The sequence below is a fragment of the Suricata suricatta genome, chromosome 9 (genome assembly GCF_006229205.1).
Source record: "Suricata suricatta isolate VVHF042 chromosome 9, meerkat_22Aug2017_6uvM2_HiC, whole genome shotgun sequence".
Classification (NCBI taxonomy): Eukaryota; Metazoa; Chordata; class Mammalia; order Carnivora; family Herpestidae; genus Suricata; species Suricata suricatta.
Genome location: NC_043708.1, coordinates 105918660 through 105925431, shown reverse-complemented (window position 1 = coordinate 105925431; position 6772 = coordinate 105918660). Strand labels below are relative to the sequence as shown.

The 6772-nt window shown below is 48.0% G+C and overlaps 1 long non-coding RNA gene across 1 annotated transcript; it reads right to left on the bottom strand.

Annotated features, from left to right (window-relative positions):
* Positions 1-421: 421 nt before the first annotated feature.
* LOC115302087 lies at positions 422-6332 on the bottom strand. Its single transcript, XR_003913412.1, has 3 exons — positions 6242-6332; positions 5864-5939; positions 422-789 (listed from the first exon to the last, which is right to left on the bottom strand). It is a non-coding gene; the product is annotated as an uncharacterized LOC115302087 (long non-coding RNA).
* Between the last annotated feature and the right edge of the window lie 440 nt (positions 6333-6772).

The following is a 6772-nucleotide window of genomic DNA, read 5'->3' as shown; positions in this document are numbered from 1 at the left end:
AAATTTTAAAAAATGGGAAAAAAAATTTTAAGTGGAGCGGGGAGGCCATTAAGGAGGTGGGCTATGTCCACGTCACCAAGGAGGACCATGAACTTGACCTGGAGCAAACCACAAGTATTCTGAGCATCCACTCCCAACACCTGCAACTTGCTACACAAAGAGACTTTCCTTAGCAACAGCCTTAGCAACCAATTACATTTGGCCCACACTGGTTTTCTGCCACCAACAAAAAATTCTTTGTAAACAACGTACCCAAGCATTCCCTTTTGTCTTAAAAATCCCTGGACTTTTGCTCCTTGGGAGGGCACCATTTGGGTCACTGCCTACTGTTTCCCTGAACTGAAATCTGAGAGCACCAATATATGCATTTGTTTTGGTTTTTCACTTTAGCTTGTTAGCTCAAATGTTTTATTTGGTATTTTATTTCAGCTCAGCTTCTTTTCTGGGCTGACAGCCTTGCGGGAACGGCTCGGGGTGGCACCTGGGAAGAGGAGGAAGAAAGCACGGGTGTGTTTCCAGCTCTACCCTTGAACTCTGGTCCGAGCTCTCTGACGACAGAGGAGATGCTCTTCCCGCTTTTGCAGGGAATTCAGATGCCTCTGGCACCACGTGGGCTCAGGGAGTCTTGAATTTTCAGAGGACATTGGTGGCTGAGCAGTGGAGGAGATGTCCTCAAATGGCTGGCAGGTGGCACACAGCTCCGGGAGCACCAGGGCGGCGGGATTTGAGCGGGCGGGCGTGTGAGCACAAGTGACAGCAAATGCCCACAGGAGAGATCCCTGGGGGAACCTGGAAGTAGAATAGGGAAGCCAAGATCCGCAGTCTGGAAAAAGGAGGGTGTGAATGCTAACGTTACTTCCTTCACGCCCGCAAGCCAGAGTCTGAAAAGTTGTGGCTTCAGATGGCCCAAAGTCTGCACATTGAGGACCCCTCATCTATACCACACACAAAGCCATGACAGATAAAATGCTCCACAAAATGTAAAAGAACGGCTGCTATCAAAAATAGGATAAACAGCTCTGTCGGCCAGAGATGAAACTGAAACACAGAGTGGCTGTAAAATGGAGTCTCTAGTCCCGCTCAGCTCTGGGTACAAAGACTTCTAAGAACTCTGCGCCTGGGGTAGCGTGTGAGTCTCCCGACTGACAGAGACCCCTTAGTTTTGGGTCAGGACTGAAAACAGCTATGACCAACCATTGCCTGGGACTGACTTATTTTGTACTTACGAGAAAAAGAGGGGTTGACATCATCTCCTCATCCAAAACTGGGCAGGCCAACGCCTGTTTGGTGACTATACTCACAGTGTCCTCAGATCTCCATGGATGGGAGCCCTGGGCCACCAAGGTAAAACCGGTATTGAATTGGGGAGGGCGGGCAGGCAGAAAGTTGGATGGAAGCAACAGTGAAATGTCTAGAAGAAGACACAGCCTGAACACACACACACACACACACACATACTCTCACACACACCATTCAAGATTAGCCAACAAGCAAGGATTCCAAAAGACCTAAAAAGAATGGATGCTAAAAAGACAGCCACTCAAACCAATAATAAGAATTTGTAAGAGTTGCCATGGGAAAGCAACTGAGCGGCCATTTTGATGTGGAAAGCTGCGAACACTGACAACCCCCACTTGCAAACCTGGGATGACCCGAGCCATTTGGAAAGCACCAGCGGCCATTTTATTGCAGGCCAGATAACAGATCCAGGCACCACCAGAACTGACGACCCCCACTCTCAATCTGGACTGTCTCAAACTGTAATGCCTCACCATGGAATTCCAGCATCCCCCTCCCCACCGAAGCGAACAGCCAATTGAATCCTGCCACCGTCCAAAGAAGACCCTATGTGGCTATCAGCCCACCTCAGCTCAAACCCAGAACTTCTGCACCCATAAAAGACCTTGCTCTCCCATATCAGGCGCGACTTCCCTGACTCCCCGCTCCAGAGTGAGTGAACCTCGCCCGGGAATTGCAGATCCCAATAAAGGCCTTCTTGGCTCCATAACATGGTCTCTTTGTCCTCCCAATCTCTGCCTCCATCTAGTAAACCTTACAGAATTCACTCTGCAAGTTGTGAGATTCATAGATTTTAAGCCTATGTCGAGTCCTTGATGAGAAAGAAAAACATCCGTCAGAAAAAGAAATAAAGAAATAAAAAACAGACAGAAAAGAAACTAGTTTTAGCTGGCATGAAGAAAGCCCAGCTAGAAATATGGAGAGTGTATGGTTATTACAATTCAGTAAATAGGATACTTTGTAAACTAGACCTAGTTGCAGAGGGACTATACAATCCCCTGAGATGGCTGGAATCATGTGTTATAATTCTGTAGCTTTTTTTTTTTTTTAACTTATTCTAAGCATTTCTCATTAATGTCAGATATGAATGTGCCCGGATGTTGTAAGCTAGTGTTCTATGTCTAGACATTTGATTTTTCTATATTTACTCCATTACTATAAACATGTTTCTGAGAAATCTTGTGATCAGTCTCGGCCCAAGTTTTCACTGGTTTCTCTCCATTCCCAAAAAAGGAATTGCTGAGGGTAAAACAAACAAACTTTCCAAAGCCTTTTGATGAAGCCAAGGAGCCAAATTGCTTCCCCCAAACCTTGGGCCAGTTTTCTCTCTCACCCATGTTTTATTTTTATTTTTTTAATATTTTTAAAAAATTTTAAATGTTTACTTATTTTTAAGAGACAGAAGAGGGAGAGGGGCAGAGAGAGAGGCAGACACAGAATCTGAAGCAGGCTCTAGGCTCTGAGCTATTAGCACAGAGCCCAACGTGGGGCTTGAACCCACGAACTGTGAGATCATGACCTGAGCCCAAGTTGGACGCTCAACTGACTGAGCCACCCAGGTGCCTCTCCCACTCATGTTTTTAAGTGAAAGCCCACTTCACCAAATATTTGTGAATAATACGGATTATTCTTTAAAATAGTTGTCAACCATTGGGGGGCCTGGGTGGCTCAGTCAGTTAAGTGTCAGACTTCCCCTCAGGTCATGATCTGCAGGTTCATGAGTGTGAGCCCCGCATAGGGCTCAGTGCTGACAGCTCAGAGCCTGGAGCCTGCCTCCGAATTTGTGTCTCCTTCTCTCTCTGCCCCTCCTCCACTCGTGTTCTATCTCTTTCTGTCTCTCAAAAAAAAATAAATTTTAAAATAAAATAAAATCCTTGTCAATCAGGCAAAAAATGATACCTTACAGGGTTTGTTGGCCTTTGTTAGTGAAGAAGGGAAACGTCATCATGGAAGGAAAAATTGCAAAATGCTTATTTTCTTATCTTTTTCTTATTTCTCAGATGAATTGGGGGCATATTTTACCATAGAAGGGACATGAGCTTCTTTTATATAGTCATGCTCCCAATTAGTGTTTTTTCGGAATAAAGTACTTTTTTTTTTTTTTTTTTTTTTTTTTTTGGTCAAAGGAATGACTCTACCCCTATGGCAGATTGTTGATACTTGGGCCTAATTTTTAGTCCCGAGTCTGTAGCCCATAGATATTTCTCTGCTCGCTGGAGGATGGAGACACGGCTACGGCATTTCCTCTGCCAGGGAAGGTCAGAGAAGGCCAGGGAAGGTCAGGGAAGGCTGCTGAGATGTGGACAAAGCGCAGGGGAGACGGTGGGTCACCGGCTGTGCTCCTTCAGGTGTCTGGCCCACCACCTGTGTCCTGGAGCCCGGATCCCCGTTGGTCTCTGGCTATTACCCAATCTCTCCTTAAGAGCAAAGTTTCCTGAACGAGTCTTCTGTACTCAGTCTCTACGTCCTCATTCCCTTTTTTGGAGGGGTTGGGAACCCACTGCAAATAGACTTCTATCCACAAAAGAAGCCTTTCTTTGTTTCTTTTTAAAAAATTTTTTTAGTCTTCATTTATTCTTGAGAGAGAGAGAGGATATGAGCAGGGGAGGAGCCCAGACAAAGAGAGACAGAATCCGAAGCAGGCTCCAGGCTCCGAGCTGTCAGCACAGAGCCTGACAGGGGGCTCGAACTCACGTACCGCAAGACCATGACCCTGGCCCAAGTCGGATGTTCAACTGACTGAGCCACCCAGGCGCCCCAAAAGAAGCCTTTCTTAATGAGATTGCCAATAACCTGCCCATGGCTACGCCCAAGGGTGATTCTCAGTCCTTAGCAGCCATCAGGGAAGGTGACGGCAGCCTTTCCTTTTTGAACCTTGGTCTTCATTTGACTTCCAGGATCTCGCCCTCTCCTCGGGTCCCTTCTAAGTCACTATCTCCTTCTCAGCATCCTGCCTTTTTGGTACATAGTGTTCTTTCATCTGACTTTTGAATGTTGGGCTCAGTCCTCAGACCTGTTTTCTTTCCTCTATAGATTAACTTCCTGGTAAGTGCATCTAGCTCTGCGGTTTTAAGTGCCTGCTTCATGTCTCCGCTTAGATGTCAACGTGCATCTCAGACTGAACGAGTCCCAAATGGGACTCGCGGTGTCCTTAACTCTGAGTCCCCTGGTGTGGATGATCCCCTCGCCATTTTTACCTAGCTTTTCTAACTATAAACAATAGAGCCCTCATCTACTCTTCCCTTTCCTGCACACCTGACATCCAACACACAAGCAAATCGCTTCTACACTGGAAACAGATCCAGGATCTGCCTCTCTCTGCAGCCACCGCCCCAGCCAAAGCCACCATCGCCACTCCCTGGGACTACTCTGACAGCCTAGTTCACCTCCCTGTGCCACCCTCACCCCCTGCTTTCTACTCAGCTGCCCTGGAGACCCTGTTCCAATGCGGTTAGATGAATTCGCTCCCTTGTTTAAGGCTTCTCGTCCGGCTGGGCTCCCCATCGCCCCTCCGTGGCGTGGCCCCAGGACCTGTGCACCCTCGTCTTGGGCTCTCCCCTCACTCACTCAACCCCAGCCACACTGGCCTCCTCAGTACTTCTTTCTTTTTTTGTAATGTGCATTTATTTATTTTCAGAGAGAGAGTGGGAGGCAGAGAATCCCAAGCAGGCTCCACGCTCAGTGCAGAGCCCAACGCGAGACTCCATCTCATGACCCTGAGATCATGACCTGAGCTGAAATCAAGAGCTGGATGCTTACCCGACTGAGGCACCCAGACACCCCCTCAGTATTTCTTGATCATACCAGACACACTTCTGCCCCAGGGCCTTTGCACTGACTATTCCCTCTATCTGGAACACTCTTCTCCCAGACATCTACTTGGCTAACTGCCTCACATCCTTCAAGCTTTTCTTCCCTCACACCTTCTCAACAGAAGTCTACCTAGAGCACCCTATTTTAATTTTTTAATGTGTTTTTTAATTTATTTTTTAGAGGCAGAGAGAGAATGCGAGCAAGGGAGGGTTAGAGAGAGAGGGAGACACAGAATCCGAAATAGGCTCCAGGCTCTGAGCTGTCAGCACAGAGACTGATGGCAGGGCTCGAACCCACGAAATGTGAGATCATGAATTTAGCCAAAGCCGGACGCTTAACCATCTGAGCCACCCAGGTGCCCCCCCCACTTTAAAACTGGGTCTCAGCATACCCCGAACTGCTTATTCCCATCACCCTGCTCCACTCTCTTCTTTCCACAGCCTGTATCATTCCCTAACATACTATATAAAAATGTACTTCCTTATGTTGATTGCTTTTTGTCTGCCTCCCCCCAACTAGAATGTAAGCTCCAGGAGGGTGAGGACTTATGTCTGTTTTATTAGCAAACAGACCTAGAGACTAGCACAGTACCTGGGCTGGGAGTACCCCATAGAGGAAATCCCTGCTCCAGCAGCCCATTCCCAATGCCCCACTCTGGTTCGAAGGAGGGCCGGCAGGAACTGAGGGCGGGCCAGCCAGCTGCAGGCATTAGTCGGGAGAAGCAGTCCCACCGCCCAGCCTGCTAACTCACCGCGTGACCTGGACAAGCGCCTCCTCTCCAGGACTCAGTCTCTCATCTGCTCCGTGGAGATTTTCCCCCGTGCTCCCTAAATCAGGACATAGTGTAAGAGTGGGTACAGAAATGCATATTTTAAAGCCAAAACGTGGAACGCCTGGGTGACTCAGTCAAGCGGCCAGCTTCAGCTCGGGTCATGATCTTGCAGTTCGTGGGTTCAAGCCCTGCTTGGGGCTCTACGCTCACAGCTTGGAGCCTAGAGCCTGCTTTGGCTTCCGTATCTCCCTCTCTCTCTGCCCCCCTTCACCCGCTTGTGCTCTCTCCCTCTCTCAAAATAAAATACATTTAAAAATTTAAAAAGTCAAAACAAGTTGACCTCATTAAGCAACTCACATCTGGGAGAGAGGCCCGCAAGGAGTTGTTTACAGGCCACTTGCTAAGGACAATTCTTCTCCTAGAGGCCTGCCTCCCGGCTGGGCACCCCCAGGGTCAAAAATAATATGCAGAAGTTCATTTCCTGCTGCTGCAAGTAGGGTTTATTCCACTGTGACATGAAATATGGTCTATCCTTCCCAACTCCACCCCTCCGGGGTTGAAGTGACCTTTTCACAAGAAAACAGGGCAGTTAAGGTCACCCAACATCATTCCAGCAAGTTCTGACTGATATATACAATTTCAGAGGATGTTACATTTTCACCAGCTTTTCTTATCTCCTCTGTAAGGCTGAGCCAGGTCTTCCTTCTCTTTACCCCCTGCGGGGCTTGTCCCCCCCCCCCCCCCGCCAAGGGTTGCTGATTTAAAAAAAATTTTTTAAATGTTTATTTTTGAGAGAGAGACAGAGAGAGCAGGGGAGGGGCAGAGAGAAAGGGACACACAGAACCCGAAGCAGGCTCCAGGCTCCGAGCTGTCAGCACAGAGCCCTAT